This window comes from Pinus tabuliformis, chromosome 7, assembly GCF_031772625.1.
Source record: "Pinus tabuliformis cultivar Carrire ecotype Pingquan chromosome 7, CPIR1, whole genome shotgun sequence".
Classification (NCBI taxonomy): Eukaryota; Viridiplantae; Streptophyta; class Pinopsida; order Pinales; family Pinaceae; genus Pinus; species Pinus tabuliformis.
In genome coordinates this window covers 1,648,393,538-1,648,417,862 of record NC_142293.1, presented here as the reverse complement: position 1 = coordinate 1,648,417,862, position 24,325 = coordinate 1,648,393,538, and the positions used below count along the sequence as shown (strand labels likewise).

Genomic DNA, 24,325 nt, shown 5'->3' with positions numbered 1-24,325 from the left:
CCATGGAATCTATATATCTTAAGAAAGGACAATGATTAAAGCCATGTGTCACCACTAAAGGGAAATTGTCACTAATGGCAAATTGTTGATATGACGATTCTTTGGTGCATTATAGACCATTGATCTTATTTGAGTCAATAGTTTCTATCCTCTAACTGAGTTGTACCAACTACCCATGAAATTGTCTCAAGGCATAATGGTGACCCTCTATTCACTCATGTTGAAACTCAATTTCAATAGTAAAAAAGTTATTTTTATATAATCACAACACCCTATCATTATGAGATAGAAAATTTTATTCATTTCATTCTTTTTTATTTTTATTTTTATTAATTATATTCTTATGTCATCTACTGTTTTCTATTTGTCCACAAAGTATGCATTGACTATTACAAATATGACCATCTACACTTGACATGTGGTAAAGTGTCATAATTTTTAATTATGCTACCTTGTTATACAAATATATTGAATATTTTTCATAATTAATATCATTATGAGATAGGAAATTTTATTTTTTATATTTATTTTCTGATGCTTGACATGTGGTAGAGCTTCATAATTTTTAACTATACTACTTTGTTATACAAATGTATGCAATATTTGTCATCATTAACATATTAACTTTTAGTTATCATGTAACTAGATATAATATGCTTTATCATTAATATATCTTCAATAGCTGACTTTGAATTATCCAAATAAATATATGAAACACTTTTCATGTTATATAATGAGGTTGAAAAGTTTCCTTTAATATTTAATCACAAGAAACTATAAAGCTTTGTAATCTAATAACAATGTCAATGAAGATTATTTTAGAAAAAAACTTTTCACCTTATATTAGGTTTTTAATTCTTTTGTTTTTTAAATTAACCAAAATTAATTAACTATTAAAAAAAATATCAAAAAGAGTAAACAAGCACCCAAAAAAACCCATTTCAAGGCTGCTGGGTATGCTACTGTCAATCACTAACCAAATTACAATTTACCTTGAAATTTTACAGGCGCAAATTTCGAAGAAAAACGCAGTGCTTTTAAACAGATTTTAGGAAGCGCAAATATGATACAAATCCAGGTAATTACAGAAATATATATTCGTTCCATACAAAGTATCCATTTCGCGAATCGATTCCCATAAATAAGTGGCCGATAACAAAAATGCAAGAAGATTTTGACAGGCATACAGAAAAGCTTCAAGACTCTCGACACGCAGATCTTTCAGTGTCGCCCTCGCCTTTGAAGCCACAGAGCGCAGGAAAAGCCGAGTGAAGGCCATCCATGAGCTCGCCATTGCTGAGGCTGCGCTCTTCTGCGATTGGAAGAAGCCGTTTTTCCGAAACCCTCCGTCTACTCACAGATGCTGCCTGGAAAGGAGCGATTTCTATATAGTGCCTGCTCGCTACTACGGTTTCCGAAATCGTCATTATCAGAGCCTGTCTGCACAAACTCCAATCTTTAAATTAAAGAAATTGCTTTCCCTTTGTTCCACAAAACCCTAAGGGAAACTTCTTGGCAATCTTTAAATTAAAGAAATTGCTTTCCCTTTGTTCCACAAAACCCTAAGTTAAATTTCTTGGCAAACTGGTACACACAGAACATGGAAAGACTAATGAAATGGATTTCTTTTCTGGAATCTCGCAATGCAGATTCTGATGCTTGTTATTACCTTGTTAGGAATTTCTTTTTGGAATTTCGCAATATAGTTAAAGATTGTGATTCATGTTATTTAAAATATATTTTTAAATATCTTGAAAATATTTAAATAATTAATATTTACATCTTTATACTCATTTTTAAAATTTTATAAAAAAAATGTTTGGTAAAAAAAAAAAAACATTTCTTCTCTCATTCCATTTATTAATTGGATTACTCAAAAAGATAATACTGGTAAAGATAATTGCTTGCCTGCAGAGCACGCCCGGAATCTACTTCCTGTGGCAAGTTCTTGATTGAGCTGCCTTCTGATGGTTGTGCTGTGTGCTGTGGTGTCGATTTAAATTTAAAGTGCCGGTGGTTTTGGTTTCACGCGTACTGCCAGCCAGTCACGGCGACGATTGGAAGCAAATAATTCTGAAGTTGAAATGTTGTTTTTTTTGGATTGGAATGGCAACTAATTGCCTCTGAAGTATTTGAAACGAAAAGATAGATTCAAGACAGTGACACGCCGTCTGAGAAGATTATCTCCTTAAACATATTTATTATAGGGTGTCTAAGTTTTTATTTCGGTGAGAATGCTCTGTACCAAATTCTAAACAAATTAGATATATAACGGATATTGGCCCATCTGGACTAAGTGAAGGCACAAAAGTCATAGTCGTCGCCAAATCAGTTATTATGTCGTTATTCATGATCATGCATCTTAACTTATTAGTCCAAATACCGGTAGTTGTGAAATAGCAAGGTGTGTTCATCATTACATGTGGGGAAATGTCTATTTTGCATCACTTTGAACTTAAGGAACATCCACGCTTATATGAAGCCTATATTTTTTTTGGTTATTTATGTTTTGGTTTTTAACCAAGTAATTTTTTGGACTAATTTTATCTGAAAAAGTAAATTTTTGGATTAATTTTATTTGAAATTGGTTGGGATGCATGGGAAGTTTAAGTTGTGTAGTTTATACAATTCTAGTATTTTAGAGATTGTTTAGGACAATAAATCTACATTCAAAATTAAATAGAATTTGGACTTTTTTCTTTTCCTCCTTTTTAAAAATTATTGATGGGTTTTATTTTGGAATTTCATTTACGAATGGGAACTATGGATCATATTATAGACCCACTCTATATAAGCTTACAAACAAGAAATATAATTTAACCAATAAAAAATTACAATTTCATAAAAAAATTAGATGACTAAATTTTAACCAAAAAATAGAGTGCATATTTGGAGTTATGAATTCACTAATTAGGTTCTATGGATCATAGGCCCCCACACACATATATCCTAATTATATGTCTGATTATCCAAGACCTTTCTAATGGTATACCATATGCCTAGTTTTGAGCCTCAGTTGTTGAGAACAAACTTTCGCATGTTCAACATTAAATTTAGGGAAGTAGTTTGATGGTAAACATTCATGGTTTAAAAAGTTACGTTGATGGCACCATAACAAAAAAAAAAGAGTTTCCATATTGTATCTTACATCATGACCTTTCAAATAACATATTACTTACCCCATTTTGATATAAAGTGACTCACTTAAACTTGTCACAAGTCACCAAACCAATGTCTAGTGTGTAGTTTGGGCAACATTGAATTAGTAGTTGACGGAATCAATTAGATTTTAGATTAGGCATCATTAAAGTACTCACCAATACCTCTTCACAATACTTTTTTGCTTCATTTTAATACCACATACCAAAATGGGAACCTTCACAATATCAAATCACTTGTGATCCTAATAAACATACCAATATTTTGATCCCTGATGGCTATAACCAATGACAACCATGCATGCATATTCATATACCTAAACAATTTCCTTCCACTTACATGACCAAAAAAATGTTGATCCATATTTTCATCCATCTTGAAGCCTTCAAAGTGGAAAATGTGGAGGAATCAACACACAAAACCGTTGATGGGTGCCTAAATTGACATATTTTCAACACCCGTCTAATACCTTTTTCCCATCATTTTCTCATTTTTCATCCCTTCCTAGTGCCTTTTTCATCCATGATAACCCCATTTATGGTGAAGGTACAAATAATATCTCTTATGCCACTTTTACAATTATTCTTATGCACTATGATGTGAAATTTCCATCTTTCATACTAACACTATCAGACATGTGTGAAAGTCAATGGTTGCAACTCCATTCCAATCGCTACAACTCCCTACAGATACTGCAACTCCAGCCCCAGTCATTGTTGTTGCAACTCTGGCATTGCCACTTACAAAGATAATGATGCTACAACACGCCCGTGACCCAATGAAGTTGTTGCAACTCTTGAAATGCCACTATATTGTTGAATTTCCTATATTTGCATTGCTACAACTCTAGGATATCTCACTAACTTTTTGGTTAGTACTCTAACTATATAGTCCACGTGATCTTCTCATGATGGAAAACGATGGAGGTAAGTGGGTGACTAATTAAGGAGGACAACTCACTTGCCAACAATGGCCAACTGATATGAGTCAACATCTGTTCAATGAATACCAATTTTTGAAAATAATATTGTAAAAGGATGAGCTATATGATTCTCTCAACTTGATTATCCGATCTTTCACTCAGTTTAGATAGTAACATTTTGTATAAATAATAGACTTCTTTCGAAGTTCAAGGGGAAGAAAAGTGTTGTAAAATATGAGTAATTAATATGTTTCCTACAATAAAAATGTCTCGTTTGCTCTGAGTATTTGATGGTATTTGCATGATTGAATGAATTGAATATTGAACAATACTTCATGTAAGGAGCTAATACCCCCTCCTTAGCCTAGTACTACCTATAGCATTAGCATATATATTATAGTCAATATTTATAGTTCTGCTATTTCGTAGTTAATCACTCTTGCAACAACTCCGTTAGTTTCCTTTTGCTACAGATTTGATAGTTCTTATACTACATTTCCGCTGACTAATTATTATTGCAGCTCCAAGTTATAAAATTCAAGTATTAGCTTTGTGGTTAATCAATTGTCTAATTAATTTCTTACATATTGACGTGTTTCTAGAAATTTTAGATGTTGTTGCAATTCACCTGTAGCTTATTTTTGCTCTATTTTTAGCATAATAATAGTTTAATGATTGAGAGTTGTGTGAATCTAATATCTTGATGTTTGCACTTTATTTTTTATTTATTTTTTTGTCATTCAATTGCGTCATAAGCAAGTGTTATCACATAAGTATTATAGCAATCAAGAATATTAACATACTTGAACATTCACTTTTTGCAGCTAGTGTGTTTACTTCTGCAAGTGTGTTTACATTCATGCAATTGTGATTTACAGTCCCTACAATTTACTTTCCTGCAAAGAGTTCTTTGTTTCCTACAAGGTGTGGTATGTTTAATTAGATCGGTGACTTGTGAAATCGGCTTTATCTTGTATTGTGGAAATATTTAGATTACTACAACCCTATGACACATAATAGATTGCACTAGCACATATAATGCATGGTAGTTCACAAGTTCCAAATGAATCTCGGATTAATAATTGAATTTTCATACTTTTAGTTATCTTCCTTAGTAATTAGAATGATAATGAAAGGTCTGTCATTTTTGACACTATTATTGGGGACTATCAATCTTACAGTCAATGTTGTGTCAATTTTTACGTGAATTTATCTGTTGATTTTTAGATTTCTTCCTTTCTAAAACTTAACTATTTTGAACTTTTACATTTTTAGAAATTTACAAAATGACTTGTTAGATACCTAAGAGTAGAGACCAATTTGGAAAATTTGTCAAAAGTCTACCCCAAACTAATAGTTCAGGTTCAAGTGAAGGAGAATGTATCCAGAAACATTATTAACTCCTACAAAAAGTTCATTTGAAAAATAGAGAACTGAATTTGCTGAAGTGGAATATGAACTTGTGCAACCTTCTTCTACTACTATGTCTACATAATACTTGTCTAGCAAGCAGATCCATACATAATTGAACTTGTTTGAATCTCCCAAGGATCCCTTGGAGAAAGAGGAGAAAATCCTAGAGAAGATGGCACTCAAAATTAAGGAGGAGCATATCTCATTCTTTGGATTTCCCATCAAAGAATATGAGGAGCAAACAAAAATGAAGAACATCCCACACCCAAACACATTTCTTTTTTAATTCAATGTCCTTTACAAAAGTTATAACTATGTTCAGATGCATAGAAGCTAAAGTTATTTCCTGGCACTCTCATGGGAGCATTGTATGTTGGTTCATGGGTTTGGAGGAAGGGAGCATCAAAACATGGGCACAAATGAAGGATAAGTTTCTAAAGAAATACAGGACTATTGCAAAGACAAGTAATGAAAAGAGGAAATATTCTGAATGACTCAATATGAGGATGAAAGTCTCGAAGAATATGTTGAGATATTTTTTTATAATTTGCAATGGTAAAAATAAAATAATTTAGCTCTATAAACATTTAGAGTTATACTATTGCAAGGAATTAGAGATTATTGCATTGAACTCCTAAACTTCATGAGTGGAGGAGATATTTCAAAATAGGACTTTGAAGAGATTATGGAACTCTATTTATGGTATTCCATAGGAACATCCAAATTTAGTAGGAAACCCAGAGATACATTGGCCAAAATAAATAAAATTGTTGTTGGAGGTGTTACTAGAGTAGAAATTGGTAATCTATTAGAAACTTCAAAACCGATCTCTTGGGAAAATTGAGTTCTCAAATAGATACTTTGTAGGCGGATAAGAAGAAAGAAGAGGAAGAACTAACACTCACAATTTTTTTCCCTAAAAAGCAAAAGAAAGCGTCCATTGAAGGAGTGTCTAATGGATCAAATTACTATCTATTCCATCTACAATAAATACCATTCTTCAAACAATTTTCCCTCTCTGCCTACGTTGAAAGTTGTGTATAGAGAAGAAAAGGAACCGGAACAACTTTTCTTAGTAGCATATAAACAATCATGCTCCCAAAACCACAAGGTATGACCCAAGACCCATCTCAATATTTCATTTCTTATTGGATTAATCCTTCTACATAGTACTCTTCTCAATCACAGAGCTTAGATTCTCAACCATAGATGGTCTCCTCAGTAGCTTTGGAAACAAGGATGGAGAGGGCCTAATGTATAGAGGACCTTGACATCCTTCCATGTAGCCACCCACGTATCTTATCCCTTCTCCACCTATGCAAGAACCTACATATGCTCCTCCATGACCTTAGTTACATGCACAAACTATTACAATCCCCAATAAAATTAGACCCACTCATTTAGAACAACCTGCTGGGATGGAAACTTACCCCACTTATGCTATATATTCCCTAGATTTCCATGACATCCACCTTCGATCAGGGAAGACACTAGCCAAACAACACCCTTTGGTAGACATTGAAGACCTTAATGATGAAATTTCAAATGTAAAAACAGAGAAAGAGATATTTACTGAACCATTGATGGCCAATCCTAAGAACCCTGAGCTCTAAGGACCATCTTATCCTAATAGGTTGAATCTAGAGAAACCTTTAACCCAACACAAATTAAATTTCTTGTGAGAACTCAAGAATGTATGTGTTAAAATTCCATTTTTCCAAGCAATCAAGGATGTTCTAATCTATTCTAAGGTAGTAAGAGAACTTTGTTTAGGGAAACCTAGTCGGAAGAGGAAATATCCCTAGACCATTCATGTCATGGGAAATTTATTGTATCTTATGATGGGAGGATTATTCACTATAAAATTCTCTGATACTAGAAGCCCAACAATCAATGTGCAAATCAATAATATTGTTATCCTAAATACATTGATTGACCAATATGTTGGTATCAATGTAGTGACACGAGAAACAATGTAAACCTTAGGAATTTTAGGCCTTAGAGAGACTCCCACTATCCTTCAATTAGCTGATAGGTCTACTATTAAGAAAAAAGGGATATTGGAAAATGTGGTGATATTTATAGATTCATGGGAGAATCTTGAATACGTCAAGGTCCTCCAACCTAAAACTTCTCAGGGGGGATACCCTATTTTCCTTGGATGACCATGGTTGGCCACAATTGCAAATGCATATATCAGTTTCACGTCTAGGAGTATGAAAACCTCCCATGGAACTTCCACTTTATATCCACTTTCTAAACCTAGTTTGCATTATGAAGCACCTCTTTAAGTAAACGAGAAAGATAGTGAGGAAGAGGAAGTATCCCATCAAGTAATTAACATAGATCAATATCTTATTGTTAGAGATAAAACAAAGGATGACGAAATCAATGTTTTAATTTCCATCTCCTCTTTGTCTATAAACACACATACCCTTGAGCATATTATGCAACTTGAGATACAAGCCTCTCTAGCTTCGATTAGTGTTTGATTACCCAAACATCAGTCCTTAGTTGAGGAAGACCATCAGGAAAATAATAAGGAAGATAATCTCTACAAATGCATCAGACGCTACCATTAGAGTTGTGTTAGGAAAATAATAAGGAAATAACCCATACACGATTTACTCCATTAGCAAGAACCTTTCACCAGCTAAATTGAATTACATGGTAACGAAAAAAAGTTTCTTGTTGTCATACAAAATATTAATAAATTTAGATATTACATTATATGGTATCTAGTTGTTTTACATGCCGATCGTGTTGCTATTAAATATTTAATGAATTGATCTATTACTAATGGAAGGATTACTAGACGACTTCTCTTAGTACAAGAATTCAATATTACCATATTGAATAAACCAAGAAATGGTAATGTAGTAGTTGATTTTCTTTCCCAAATAACATCTAATTAAAATGAGCCACATGTTGAGGGTTCCTTTCCATATGAGCACATTTTTTCAATACCTACTAACTCACTGTGGTTTTTAGATATTGCTAACTATTTGGCTGCAGGAAAATTACTGCATCATATACTTCTAAAAGAATGACAAAGTATCACTAGATAGAGGGAGATATTCTTGTGGAATGATGATTCTTTTCTACATGGGATCTTCTCATTATAAAAATAGGCATATGAGAAGATGAAGTCCATGAAATTTTGAAGGATTTCTAGGATAGTTTATGTGGAGGCCATTTTGTCGATAAAAGAACTGGGCACAAAGTGCTCCACTAAGGGTACTATTAGCCCACAATCTTCAAACATTGCAAAGAATATGTAAAAGAGGTGTGATAGTTGCCAACATATGGGTAAGCCAATATAGTCAGACGAAATGCCACTACAACCAAAGATGGTGTCGAAGCCTTTTAACAAATGGGATATTGACTTTGTGGGGCCCATAAATTCCTCCTCCTATCATAATTCTTGCATCCTTGTTTGCACAAATTATGTGAATAAATGGATGGAGTCCAAGGCATTGCCAACAACAACTAGACAAACAATTGTGGAATTTTTTCTTGAAGAAATATTCACAAGGTTTGGGATTCCACAAGAAATAGTGATTGACTATGGAACTTAGTTCACATCTAGTCTTGTTGAAGGATTAATGGACAAATATAGGATCAAGCACAAAGTGACCACACCATATCATCAATAGGAAAATTAAAAATAGAGGGGACTAATAAGGTCCTTGAGGCCATTATCACCAAAACAATGAAATTACACCTCAAGGATTAGGTTGAAAGTTTCTCTAAAGCTCTATGGGCCTATAGGAAGACCTAGAGAATCACCACTAGATGTACATCATATGAGCTAGTCTATGGAAACAAGGTGCTTTTGCTGATAGAGAAAAAAATCCATACTCCACGGAAAACAACACAACTTGGAATGGATCTATTAGAGGCTCAAAAACACAAACTTCTTTAAATAAATGAGTTGGATGAGCTACATCAAGCTGCATTACATTAGGCTACAATTATACAACATGAAAGAGCCAGGTGGCAGAAAATTTTCATCAAAAATAAGTTGTTCAAAGTAGGAAATTTGTATCTCTCATTTGATTCTAGATTCAAGGACTTTAGGGGAAAAATCCAAATTCGATGGTTCAACCCATATGGTAGCAAAACGATATATGATAATGGAGCCATCAAACTTCGCACAATATGTGAAGTTGGGTCCCATCTGATGGCCAACATACATATGCTTCACTTGTATTACAAGCCTCTATTTAAGGAAAACTTTCTAAGGAAAATTACACATGGATGGAATCATAGTGATTTGGAGTTGGTCCAGAAAGGATAAGCTCTTGGATAATTCATCCCTATGTTTTTCATTTAAAAAAAAAGTATCCCATGTGTGAAAACCCACGAGCTTGTCTATAAATTTGTTTCAATATACTAAACATTAAAGAAGATAGAATGACATTTATTATTCTTTGCAATACTTTATATACTTTCAACTAACTAAGAAAGTGAATAGATTTCTTGGTTAACTAGCTCTGGCAATTAAGGTGTTAGATCACTATCCATGTTTGCACCATGGGGAGGGGACATATCCCCATCCTACCATAATTTTGTAGCTAGTGGAGGGGTAGTGAAGAACCCACACAAAAGAAATCATAGGGAGAAAGGACGCCAACAAAGGAAAAGTGTTGCTTCTCATGAAGCATATGAAACCTCTATTTAAACAACCACAAAAATCCACCTAGAGGGCCTAAACATTGATTTGAAGTTGAAAACTAATTCACTCATCCTGCATGCAAAATTCACCCCTAAATATGATGTCATCTCAAAAAAATTGTTGAAAATATTTAGCGTATGCAATATTATGTGCTTATCAACAAGTATATGGGAATCTAGCCCACAGAGAAAGGGGACCAAAAGGTAATGTGGATTTAAAGCTAGGCTCCAAAGGTCTCTTTACTACAATCTTTAATAATATTGAGGATAGAGACTATTTATGGTGCTGGAAATATGCTAAGAAAGGGGGTCTCCCTGGTATGAAGTCCCAACTAGACCTCACACCATTTGGAGTAGGAGCCCCATCCATATAATAGGATCGACCACCATTATTCTTAGTGATTTTCCTTGGTTGCAATTATCAACATAAGAGATTATGCAAGCAATATTTGAAATAAGCAAGTTAAAACCATGAGGCATACAATTGCAATGTGTATAAGGTACTTTCACGGAAGGGGAAAGAGAGAGTGAGCCTCTAGAAGAAAAGTAATAATACTATCCTAAAGATACACAAGAGAATAAAAGGAATCATTGATTAACCTACAAAGTATTTAACAAGATAACAACGGTCATAAAAGAAAGTAACAATGCGCATTCAACAAGATGCATACTAAAGCCAACGAAATAATCCATTGTCATTAATATGTGTTAACATAAACATACACCACAAACAATGAAAAAATAGTCACATAATCATTCACTGCATATGCATGAAAGTGCACTAGCTCCAAGAGATTCATATATTAAGTGAAATTTCCAAGATACATGATTACAACGATGCAACACTAACCTTGATAGTGGAACATTAAGTCACCACTTGTTGGACCTCCAAAGAAAGATATTCTCTCTTATTCCAAGCTAGAGAAGCCAAGGTGAAAAGTCCAAAATCCCATCTCTTGATCTATGAGGGTGTATTTATAACACATTAGGTGACTCTCCACCTCCCATGTGACTCTTGACCTCCCTCATAACTCTTGAGATCCTACTATGACTTTTCAAATTCCTATGTGACCTTTGAACTTATACATGAACTTAGAACATTCTAGTGACTTTTCACATTCCATGTGTGACCCTTGGGCTTCCACACATTTTACATTTTCTCATTTTTTGGAAATTGCATAATTAGATTCCACAAGTGATGTGGCAAAATACATTAACACATATGACTTTTGTGGTGACACTTTGAGAAGCCATGACTTGTTGATGGTAACATAGGACTTCATAGTGCATAAAGGCAAAGCTCTTCTCTTTGCTGCTATGTATTCAATTATCCAGGATGAATATAGCTTGTACTTCATCTTCACCCTCCAAAGGATCTAGTTTAGTGTTGGAACCTTCCAAGTCAACATGAGTTGTCATTTCTCCATCATGGTCCAAGATTCCTTCATGTCCTTCATGATGGTTCCTCCTTTTGATTCTTCTTTACAAATGCCTTCTTGTAACCTCTCCTTGATAACCTCCCTTGAGAACCACCCTACAATTTTGAGATGATAACACCTGCAAATCAATTCCACTCATGACAAGCCAACATCGATCTAAAAACCACATATTCCACCTTTTCTTGCTCATGGAAGATGCTGACTATTATGGGACAATGGGAAAGGGTTTTGAGAGAGAGAGAGAGAGAGACTATGAATTGTGTAGTTGAGCTCATCATTGACCAAGAGATGACCATGTTGTCCACTAAAATTGTGCAATGTACAATAAGGGGAGGCTTCTTCAAGGATCTGTGTTGTGGAAAATTCCAGGAGACAAGGGTGATGAGCTTGCTGACTAAGGAAGTGTAGTGTGCAATTCTCAAGGAAGAGGAGGCAGGGATTGGATATTTTAACTTCACAAGGATTGAGGGATGACCACACTATCCACTAGAATTATATAATGTGCAGTAGGAGGCAAGGAAAGGTAAGGGATTGTGTAGTGCGAGGTTTAAATCAGTATGAGTGGCAAGCCTAGGCACTATAACTACACAATGCACAATGATTAAGGGGCAGACTTCAATATTGTGCATTTGAGGGTTACAATGGCCTAGAGATGGACCTAATATCCACTATAAATACGTAATGCACAGTAAGAGGCTGACTTGGTGAAGGGATTTCATAGTTGGCTAAGGTAAGCAACAAAATGTTAAGTCAACTTTCTTATAAGATGCTCACTACACCACGAAAGGAAGAGAGACTTTGTATTGCATAGTTTTTCATTTCAAGGAGATGAAGAAGCCATTGATTTCATATCGAAGTTTGAAATGTGAAATATAGGGCATAACTAATCAATGCTTAGTGCAGTGAGGTGGTACAAGCATCAAGGGTGTAGTGGCTATGCTCTGAAGGTACTCAATGTGTAATAATGGGAGTTATCCCTAAGAAAGACTCAGTGCACAAGCACAGGAGGTAAATGTTTCATCAATAAGGAATATTAATTAGAAGAGCTAATCATCTAGTGGAGGTTTAGTGCTTTCATAACTTGTGCCTGATAGGAGGACCAAGAAGAGCTCCAAAATGGCTAGGTGTGGGATCATTGGAACAATGGAGAACAAAACATGAAAACAAGTCCTGAAGCAATGATCACACACATGTACATCATCAAACACAAGCTAAGAGAATGAAGAGTACTTAGAATCAATAGACATACCTTGAAATGACAACAAAGAAACACTTATTTATGAGTGCAATAGTTGAAACATAGGTTTGCGATACCTAAAATAAAATTTTGAAAACAAGTGTCAATTGCAACCAAAAAGTGCTCTAAGATATGGGAAAGTGTCTAGCAGATATTTTTATGATAGATAGGATCAACTAATGCAAAAGAGTGCACTAGAATTGCCTCTAGTGGTATGCCCACGTGCTTTAGCCAGATATGTGAAAATAAGTGAAAGAGAAACATGCAAGAGTGAAAACAATCAAAAGTGACACTTGAAAAAGTAAGAATAAGTGAAAATGACACTTCCAAAATCTAAAGAAAGTGAAAGAAACACATGTGAAAGAAAAAGAAAAAAATGACACTTACGAAAGAGAAAGCAAGGAAAAATGACAATCGTGAAATTGAAAGAGACACAAGAAAAAAAAGTGATAGTTGAGAAACTCACCCAGATGATAGTACACTTGAAATCAAGAGTGAGATAATGATTAACTTAAACAATTACAATCTTACTGTCGACTAGAATTGCACACTGACTATCCATAGGGATTGTGCATGCACTATCTCTACACATTGCACAATCATTACCACCAAGAGATGTCAAATCACTATCATCAAAAGTTGCACATGTACTACCATTAGGCATTGCGCAATCACTATCTTTAAGGATTACACATGCACTACCTATTAATCACCTTTTTTCTCATTTATACAACCTATTTTTCCATGTTTTGCTGAATATAACGATACAATATTCCTTTTTGTGGCTAACTGGGGTAAGCATTGGAGAAGTCTTTTGGATCCTCTTCTCTTTTTTAGGTGTTTCTTGTGAGAATGAGGTTATGGAGTGAACAAGCCGTGCTGATCGGTTTTAGAGCAGGGTAGAGCAGATTGTTGTTACACTTTGTATGTTGTTACACACTGCATGCTGTTACAGGTGTTGTTGTTACACCACGTGCTGATTAAAGATGACCATTGTTACACCTTGGGTGTTGTTATAATGATGATGTTACACAGTGATTGTTGTTATATCCCAAACCATCATTTGACCATGGGATATTGTTGCACCATAGCTGGCAAGGTCGTCGGTACTATTCCACACAACAACTGTCGGAAGTTATGAATTGTTTATTTAGAAGCAGCAGATCCAAATAGTTATGATCTTAACCAATGTATCTGAATAACATTTGTATTTAGGAACAGATTATAATGATTTATTTTTTATGATCAGCATGAGAATCATGAGATTCTCATCACTAATCTATTCTTGATTTTGGGTGCGTAATAACTATAAAAGAAACTCAATTTCTCATGTATGGGGACAACATAAAGAAAAGTATTGTTACTATGATCTTGTAACTTTTAATTATTTTTAATATTGAAGGCACTACGGTGATGTTGTTACTGTTTCTCATTTGATTCTTTAACTAATCTCATGATCATTCTTGTGCCCCTGCTAGGGAGGAAGGGCCCTCCTCTTTAACAAGGGTTGCAACGGTAGAAATAGCTATATATTATTATTTCTTTTATTGTTTGTATGGTTTTATGTTGCTACTGTATAAATTGTAGAATATATATGCTTCAGTTCCAGAATTATATTATGTTGTTACACTGGTTTTATTAAATAGAATGGTAGTTGACCAACTGGTGTAGTCATTGGTTTAGTGTGTGGCGTGCCCTTTCTCTAGTAATTGTGAAGTGTGATTTCATTTCTGTAGAGTTTTTTAATTTCTGCATGAATGATTTAATTTTTGCAATTGATTTAGTGGCATTCTTTACTATTTCTTTCTATTTTCATTCTTGGTTGTAGTGTATTGACACAGATAGTGCAAACTCCATTGAAACAACAAGACCTACCCTAGGTTGACAATTAAATGGTTGCAGTCTTGGTCAATTAGGATTGATTAAAACAACACTACATTTTGGCGTCGTTGCCGAGGATGGCAGTTGACGATATAGTCAGCCAAGTTGTTTGTTTGATGATAGAGTGTTCCTAGTCCACAATCATTGGGCGGTAAGACGAGAGGTAAGAACCTGCACATCGCTCTAACATACCTGGGCGGGCTCACCATTGTGATCACTAGGGCACTTAGGGTGTGGAATTTTGGTGTTTTCTTAAAGCGTGTCTTCAGCTCTTCAGTTGTTGGGCGGTAAGACGAGAGGTAAGAACCTGCACATCGCTCTAACATACCTGGGCGGGCTCACCACTGTCGAAGACTGAGACACTTAGGGTGTGAATTAATACACATAGGGTCCATGTGTGCAACTGTAGGAATTATAGAAATACCAAAAATACCCCCCCACTCTAATTAGTCATAGGAAAAACGGGTCGTAAAAAGGAAAGGAAGAGTGTAGATTTGGGAAGGAAAACATTTATCTAGGAACTGATCTCAAAGGCAGAAAAAGAAAAATCAAGTTCTCAAAGGGACACAAGGAAAACAAGGCCACAAAAAGTTGTTACTCCCATAACAAGGATAGAAACCTCTGATTCCTCTATCTTGGGGCCATACCATTCTAAAGCTAGCGAAAATACTCCCAAGATTAAGCATCCAATTCAGGAAAAGCAGGGGGAAGCTAGTAACCAGAACTTTAGGACCAAGGGACAAGGGAAAATTGAAGGAGGACATCAAAAACCTGAAACAGGAGAGCACCTATTGGTTTATCAATATCAGATTTAGGTAGTGCAGTGAAACAACTAGCCCTAAGTTCGCTTGAGCCATCAATTTCACCTGCAAGATAATCACAAGAATAGTTTGAAGAACGTCTGTTACAACAAGGATTAGAAGGGTTAGCAATGGGGGACAACAATGACAACAACACTAAAAAATATGCTACTGTCACCACCTTTGAGTTCCCAATTGGGATATCAGAGGCGAGGCTCCCATGAAAAATATTCCTTTATCATCCTTACCATCCTTTCAAGGAATGACTGTGGAAGACTCAGACACCTTCTTATTCGAATTTGATGTCTTATGCAGGAGTTATGACTATGTTTCAGATGCTTAGAAATTGAAATTATTTCCTGCTACTCTAAAAGGAGCAGCCTTGAGATGGTTCATGGGGTTAGGCTCTACTTCTATTCAAACATGGAGCAATATGAAGGAGACATTCTTATCAAAGTATCAAGACTATTGCAGAACCAGGGACTTAAGAGAAGAAGTATTCAGGATGACACAGAAGGAGGATGAGAGCCTGGAGGACTATGTAGAGTGGTTTCACTATAATTTGCAGAGGTCTAAACACAGTGATTTAGATCACGAGATCTTGAAGACCATATTTATAAGAGGAATGAGGGATGACTGCCTTGATACCCTGAATCTACTAGGAAAAGGGGACATATCTCAGGAACCATTCGCCAAAATTGTAAATCTCTGTCTAAGATGCTCTAGAGGATCATCTAAGGGAAGAAGCACAATCCGAGATGCCTATGCCTGAATACAAAAATCTGCAGGTGGAGGAGTAACCAAAGCAAAGATCGGGAATTTATTCGAAAATTTCAAAACCAACATCCTCAGTACTCTATCTGCCTAGATAATGATAGCACAAATCAAGAAGACACAAGGAGAAGCTGATACACCTCTGGTTGTGTTCTGTCTGAATTGCCGGAAGAAACATCTCTTAAGGGAGTGTGAAATGAATAGCATCAACTTCTACATATTTGTGAGCTAGAACACTCTACAGTTCAATGTTCGGAGCTTCCCAGGCTGAAAGAAGTACTTAGAGAATCGAGTGAAGAAGTTCAGTCCTCTTATTTCATTGCACCTAGGAGACCATGGCAGCCACGACCCCCAGGTATGTCCCAAGTTTTTTCTTCTTTTAATTCGTCGAACAATGCATATAACACTCAACAATATCCATGGAAATACTCTACTCCTTCTCTAGCATAGTTTCCTTTGCCCTGGAACTAGTGGCCTCCCTCTCCCTCTATTCAATATCCTTTATCTCCACCATACCCTTAGAATCAGAACTGGAGGGGGAATGCCCAGAGTACAACTCCACCTGGATTATCAATGCAGCAACAACTACAATTGCCCCATTTCCAAACTCATGTTCCTCTACTACTTGTGCGACCCCAACTACTTGTGCAATATAACCCTAACCCGAATAATAAAGTAGCCCAGAGCATAGAGGCTTCAACTACCTTCCAGACTTACCTTATTACTCCCGTTGGACTTAATGAAATTCAACTACAGTCGAGTAAGGTAATTAGGATAAATCACTCCCCTATCATTATCGAGGAGGAATTTGAACCTTCTAGAGTAGGTACAGTAGATCCTGAGGCAATTGTTACACCTGTAATAGCCAATACAAACCAAATTGTTACGTATGTAACAACCAACCCAAGAAGAATTATTACTACTTTAATAGCCAACTCGGGTAAGGTTGATACACCTGTAACAGCTGACTCGACTATTATAAATCAGAATCCTTCATATCCTCAAATGTTCACTGAGATTGGAATGACCTCACAACCTGAATCTGATTTTCTTAGGGAGTTGCAAAATCTACACATACAAATTCCTCTACTGCAAGCTCTTAAAGAAGTACGTATTTATGCTAAAACAGTACGAGATCTATGCATTAAGAAACCTGTAAGGAAGCCTAAGGACCCTGATACTATACACGTGATGGGAAAATTGTCTGAATTAATGTCTTCTTAGCCTCTTCTAACCAAGTATAATGATTTGGGAAACCCTACGATTACTGTCTACATTAATGACCAACCCATAACTAACACATTGATTGATCTTGGGGCTGCCATTAATGTGATGAAAAAGGACCTCTTTACCACCCTGGGGCTACATGGGCTTAGACATACTCCTACTGTACTTGAATTAGCAGATAGGTCTCGTGTTAAACCCGAGGGGGTATTAGAAGACATAGTAATCACAATAGCTTCCTAGAGGTATCCGGCTGACTTTCTTATCTTACAGACCAAATCCAATTTGGGGGGACATCCTTTGATCTTAGGGAGACCTTGGATGGCCACTACAGATGCATTTATAGGATGCAAGTATGGATCTATGGTGATCTCGGATGGCCAGGCTACAAATAACCTTAATCTTTACCCCCCAAAACCAAATATGGATTTGTATAATCCCTGGTGGGATGAATTTGAGCCTGAATCAGATCTTTCCCTACCGCTCCTCACTCTGGGGAAAGCCCAATATTTCAAGGATGAGACAGAAGATGATATCATTAATGGTTTTATTAGTAACTCACTTTTTGTCGCTTCCATTGAAAATTAAAAGGAGGAAAAGGAGGTAGAAGATATAAATTTTGAACAAGTGAGAACCACTCTGAATACTGACAGTAGTCCAATTGAAATAGAACTAGGAAATTTTCTGAACATTAATCCCAACCTGACTGCTGATTAAAACCAACTGTTGTTACAGAAATACAAAAAGGAATTTGCATGGGACTATACGGATATGAAAGGGATTCATCCCAACCTATGCACTCACCACATTTATTTGAAAGATGGCTACAAACCAATTAGACAACCGCAGCGCCGCATGAACCCTGCACTGAAGGAGGTAGTGAAGGAAGAATTACAAAAACTCTTGAGTGCTAACTTTATTTATCCAATATCTAATAGTCAGTGGGTGTCTCCGCTTGTCATTGTCCCTAAGAAGAATGACAAGTGGAGAGTCTGTGTGGATTACAGAGAACTCAATAAGGCCACTCAAAAGGACCATTTTCCTTTACCATTTATAGATCAGGTCCTTGACACCCTTTCTAGGAAAAAGTTTTTTTCATTTCTAGATGGGTTTAGTGGCTACAATTAGATACAAATTTCCCCAGAGGATCAGGATAAAACAACCTTTACTTGCCCTTGGGGAAATTTCGCATACAAATTACTCCCTTTTGGACTCTGCAATGTGCCAGCAACTTTTTAGAGGGCAATACTGGGAATATTTTCTGATTTTTTGAATGACTGCCTTGAAATCTTCATGGACGATTTTACACCTTATGGTGATGCTTTTGAAACAACATTAGCTAATTTAGAAAAAGTGTTGGAACATTGCATACAGACTAATATTGCTTTGAGCACCGAAAAATGTCACGTGATGATGATTGAAGGGATCATGATAGGACACCACATTTTTGCTAGCAGGATCAAGGTAAACCCTGCTAAAATAGAGGTAATTTTGAAAATTCCAACTCCCAAGATGCAAAAAGAGGTCTGCAGTTTCTTTGGACATGCAAGGTATTACAGAAGGTTTATAGAGAATTTTTCAAAAATTGCATTTCCATTATTTTATTTGCAGATGAAATATGTCGAATTTTTGTGGACAGGAAAGTGTGAGAAGGCTTTTTGAAGCTAAAATGTTGTGTATCAGCAGCTTCGGTTTTACGTGGACCTAATTGGGAACTGTCATTTCACATAACTACAGATGCATCTTATATTGTTGCAGGTGATGTTTTGGGCCAACTGGAGGACAGGAACCCTTATGTTATTTACTACATAAGCAAGAATTTGACTTTGGCTGAGCTCAATTTGTCACCAAGAAGGAATTCTTAGCATTAGTGCATGCCATCAATAAATTTCAACATTATATCACTAGGTATCAAGTATTTATACACACTGACCACTCTACCATTCGTTTTTTAATGAATAAGCCAATTACCAATTATAGAATTACACGTTGGTTATCGCTGTTACAGGAATTTGATATCAAAATTGTCGATAAACCTGGAAAAGATAATGTAGTAGCTGATTTCCTTCTAGGTTAGCTATTGATGACAATTTCATTCCTACTGAGGATTCTTTCCTTGATGAGTATCTCTTTGCTATTTCTACTTACTCATCAGGGTATGCCAATATAGCCAATTATCTTGATGCATGGAAGTTTCCACAATATTTGTCCTCCAAGGAGAAGAGGAATATCATACAGCAGAGTGCTACCTGTTAGCACTTGAAATTTCACCTCAGGCTGAAAAGGCAAATCTCAAAGCTACATCAAACCATTCAGCCTCGTAGCTAGCCCTACGGGGCAGGAGGAGGCTCTCTCCGGTCAATATCGGTAAATTTTCAATAGGAAGAGATGACCAATCAAGGTAACACTGATATTAGGCTAGTAAACTGATTTGAAGGTTGATTTGGGGGTTTTTTGGGTTTTTGGTGGCAATTTGAGGAACTGCAATTTAGGGTGCGGGGATTGGACACAGTTTCTGCAGGGGGGTCTTTGGGGCAAGGTAGGAACCTGTATTGATGTCTTTAGCTGAAGTGGATGATTAGGAAGAAAGATTAGAAGGCTAAAGAGAGCAAACAATGGATTTGAATTCTCTTTAGACAGCAGAAAACATAGAAATTAAACAAATTTAAAAGTAGAGCATGGCAAGCATGAATTCTGACTTTATCACTTCATTTGTTTAATATGCAGCAGTATAGAAAGGAAATGAATCACATAACAAAGCTTACAATAACATGAAGAAACACACCATCAACACCTGAGTCCTTAAGAATCCCAAAGATGACTGCAAAACCCTGGTCTTCCTTAGCCAAAAATTGCAGAGATACAAGTGAAATATACAATGATAGCTCCTCCCTCAAGAGTCTAACCATGAAAATGAGCATGAAAGTACATAATATAGATGATCTAACCTCTTTCCCTGCCTCCATGGGTCGAGCTCACTATCCTAGGAGCTGTTTGAACAACTTCTAAACTAAGCACTACAAAATAGGCAGTCAAAACAACTTGCCTCTAAAAACTTGGAAACCAGTTCATATAGTCAATTTTACCCTTTTACATGAGAGAAACTTCTAGAAGAGTAAAACAAGGGTAAAAGTATCCAAAAAGTGCCACAAGTACAGTCAAAAGGACCACCATCGACCTCAGAAAGTCAAACTGGAGCTAAACTGCAAATTCTGGGCTGAACTGGTCAAATCTGGCACAAATTCCTCAATGGGTCGCGCACATCCTCCTCAACGGGTCGCGCACTTTGGAGCCCTATTTGGAGGCCTTCCTGGTGTCAGAATGAGGTTCAGGATAGCTCGTTGGAAAGGTCTCTGAGTCTACTTTCTAACCCAACCAAAATTTTTGGATTTGGAGGTCATTTGCCTAGTCAAAAGTCAATTCTCCCAAGACTACTTCTACAGCTCAAAAAAGGGGCAGAAAGTCAAAATTTGGCTGTATTTTGACCTTTTGGAGGCCCAAAACTTCATGAAAACTCAAATCCATCCATAGACATGTGTAACTTTGCATGAAAAATCTAGCAATGCTGAGTTTTCGCAAAACGGAGCTACGATGACAAAGGGTCTCACCAGGGGTGAGACCCGTTGAGAAGCCAAAACCTGTAAATTGCCCAAAAATGTCAAAAATGAGCCAAAACTTCCAAAAAAAATTTGTGCTTGGTGCTGTGAAGAGGCTAGTGGGTGTCATGATGAGTGACAGAAGCCTCGGCCAAGATGCGGAGGGGGTTGGTCTTCTTCTTCCTCTTAAGAGCCTCGGTCAACCTTCTTTGGAACATTTTCATCTTTGCTTTACAAACATGCATCCTAGCCCAATAGTGGTTTTTCATGTTCCTTAGCAGCTTTTTCTCTTGGTTGGCCTTAGCCAACAGCCTCTCCAAGTGGGCATTCTCCTGAATAAGCAATGACTCCCGGTCAACAGGCAATGGGTCACCTGGCCTCCTACGGTTTAGGACTCGGTCACTACGAATCCTCCAAATCTCATCAAGTGCCTTCTCCTCCTCCAGCCGTGTGTTCCATTGCTCTAGATATGTGATGGTCCATTGGGCACCCTCAAGTCTCCGCTGCAAAACATCATTCTCGGCCCTGAGCTGCTGAATGATCTCCTTTGCCTCTTGGCTAGGAGAACTAACCTCAAGATCAATCACCGGATCCTCATGAACCATGGGCTCTTTGCCCCTCTGCAATACCTGTGCTGGTGAAGAAAACGAGGCCCCTTCCACCTGCTGTGGAGATAACACTCGCTGCTCTGAAGATGAAGGCGAGACCCCTTCCACCCGCTGTGGAGATAATACTCGCCTAGCTGCTGCAAATAAGACCCTTGGGCCTTTCTGATAGGTGACCATAGGAGTGGAGCTAACATGTCGGGTGATGGGAGCATCAGGCTGCTGAGATGGTCCTCCCTCCTCATGAATAGCCTCCTGATGTGGCTGAGGTGGCACTGTGAAAAACTCACGGGAGATGAACTCCTCCCATGAGATACCCTGCTGAGTCAACTGATGAGAGACTATAAGCTGGATCAAACCATAGTGACAAAGGCTCCTGTACTGCTGGGCCGGGGTCTTCCTCTGCAACATGGGCACCATCCTCTGAATGTTCTGAAACAGGAAGACCGGGAGGTTCATCATCCTCACCCGGGTGAAATGCATCAACAGGCGAATGTGATATGAATACACCTGTGAAAATCTGCCCTCACATGTAAAATAATGCATGATAAGTCTCATGAGGGGGGCATACTCACTCCGAAGAAATCTGAATGGGAAAACACCCGTCAACAGTCTCACAAATGATGGCCGGACATAAGGCTCAAAGTGAACAAAATCAAGTAATCTGCGCTTAGGCCACACCTCACCCACATTTGGTATCCCTGTAGCCTCTGAGATCACCTCGAGTGTCAATATGAAATTCACCCCTGCAAGAGTGACATGTCCATCATGGAGGTGTAAGACAAACAAGCGGGCCAACTCTCTATGATGCTGAATCTGAGAGAGCCTCTCACAAAACTGATAGCATGACATATACTGGAAACAATTCAGTGCCAAAGGACAAGCCTGTAACTCTGCCAAAGAAGTAGGCTCCTCCCTCTTATGATGGCCTCCCTTACCTCCTCTACGAGGCCTCCTCTGTTCCTCAATCTCTGTAGATGATGAATGGTCATCACCTTGCTCATAAGTCTCGGTATCTGACATGGTTTTGGAGCAAGGTGGGCAAACTGAAGGACAAATTGAACTGCTGCCTCTGCCTGCAAAAGTACTGAACTCTATGCTGTTTCAAGGAGAAAAAACATGAGGGGAATGTTAGGGGAGGGAACTTCTTAACGAGGAATGGGAATATATGAAAATAACAGGGAATATTCAAGGGAAACTTTACAAATTGTCATGCATATAGGAACACATTTTAACATTGGGAAATCATTTGCAAAGAACATCTCATATGGGACAAAAACATGTATGATAATGAACATGGTAGGGGCATACATGTATCAATAGGGACATAGGGACATAGGGACACCATACACCAAATTTTCTTATAGGAGTTCATGTGTGTCATAAGGAAAATTTTTGCTCTTTTTGTTCTTAAGGAGTACATGCACATTGTTTTCACATAGAGGGAAGGTTTTCATGTACAAGGGGATGTCCAGGGTATATAGGGGTTATGTACATGCCTCTAGATATACAACAACATTTATTTTCACATGACTCTTTCTTTATTTACAAATGTATCTTTTCTTTTTGTTTTATTTTTTGCATGTGTATGGTAAAGGGAATTAGGGTTTTGTGTGCTTGTGAGAGGGGTAGGGTTTATAGCTTAGGGATGGGGGAAAAAGTCAACATTTTATGTACAAATAGTATGGGACAGATATGCAAGCATGACTATGAATGAAAGAGGAAAAGAGGGAAGGGACCAAATGGGACAAAAACACTTGAAACAGTCACAAAACCCTAGCATTTTACAAACATTAGCAAGCAGCCATATTAATCCATTCATTTGCAAATTTAGAAGATGAAATCATAGCATACATCCTTATTTTCACCACCAATATCAACAACCATGCATTAAGAGCCTACCTCGACCGATTGAGCAAATTTGAAGTGGAATGAAGGAATTTGATTGAAGTTTTGGTGGCAGACAGTTGAACGGGTCGCGCACGCTCCCCAACGGGTCGCGCACAGCCCAACGGGTCGCGCCCGTTATAATTTTACACTGCCGGAGTGCGCTGGACGGGTCGCGCACCGCCCAACAGGTCGCGCACAAGCCTGGACGGGTCGCGCACCTGCAAACTGCCCGAAACCGTTGCAATTTCGCCTCCTTCGCCTATCACTCTCTCACAATCTCTCTTGCAAGCTTGAAATGCACAATGAGAGTGAAAGGAGGGAACATTACCTTTTATAATCTCATTTGAAAAAATTTCATCCATAAACCCACTTTATAAAGTCTATTTTGACACTTTTTAAAACACTGATTTTCTTGGTTTCCTTTATCCTGAAGTTGACTTTTTGAGTGCTTTGACCTGATTCTTTTTGCAGGTAGATCATCTGAAGGACTGTGGCAAGGGGACCAGGGTTGTTGCTGCCTTTTTGAAGACATTTTGGAAATTTATTCTTTTTACAAAAATTATCATGACCTTGGCTTTAAAAACAGGGTTTTTAAATCCAAGGTTAAAAATGAACTGTACATGATGAAAATTTCAAAGGAACATGTTTACCATCCTCCCTCTGGCTTGCTGGTCACTCAAGGACTTTCAGAGACATGACCTTGCTAAG

The 24,325-nt window shown here is 37.2% G+C and overlaps 1 long non-coding RNA gene across 1 annotated transcript; it reads right to left on the bottom strand.

The window, feature by feature from the left end:
* Window positions 1-1,014: 1,014 nt before the first annotated feature.
* On the bottom strand, window positions 1,015-2,045 carry LOC149254726 (uncharacterized). The gene is made up of 2 exons (XR_016266311.1): window positions 1,909-2,045; window positions 1,015-1,440 (listed from the first exon to the last, which is right to left on the bottom strand). It is a non-coding gene; the product is annotated as an uncharacterized LOC149254726 (long non-coding RNA).
* Window positions 2,046-24,325: the final 22,280 nt, after the last annotated feature.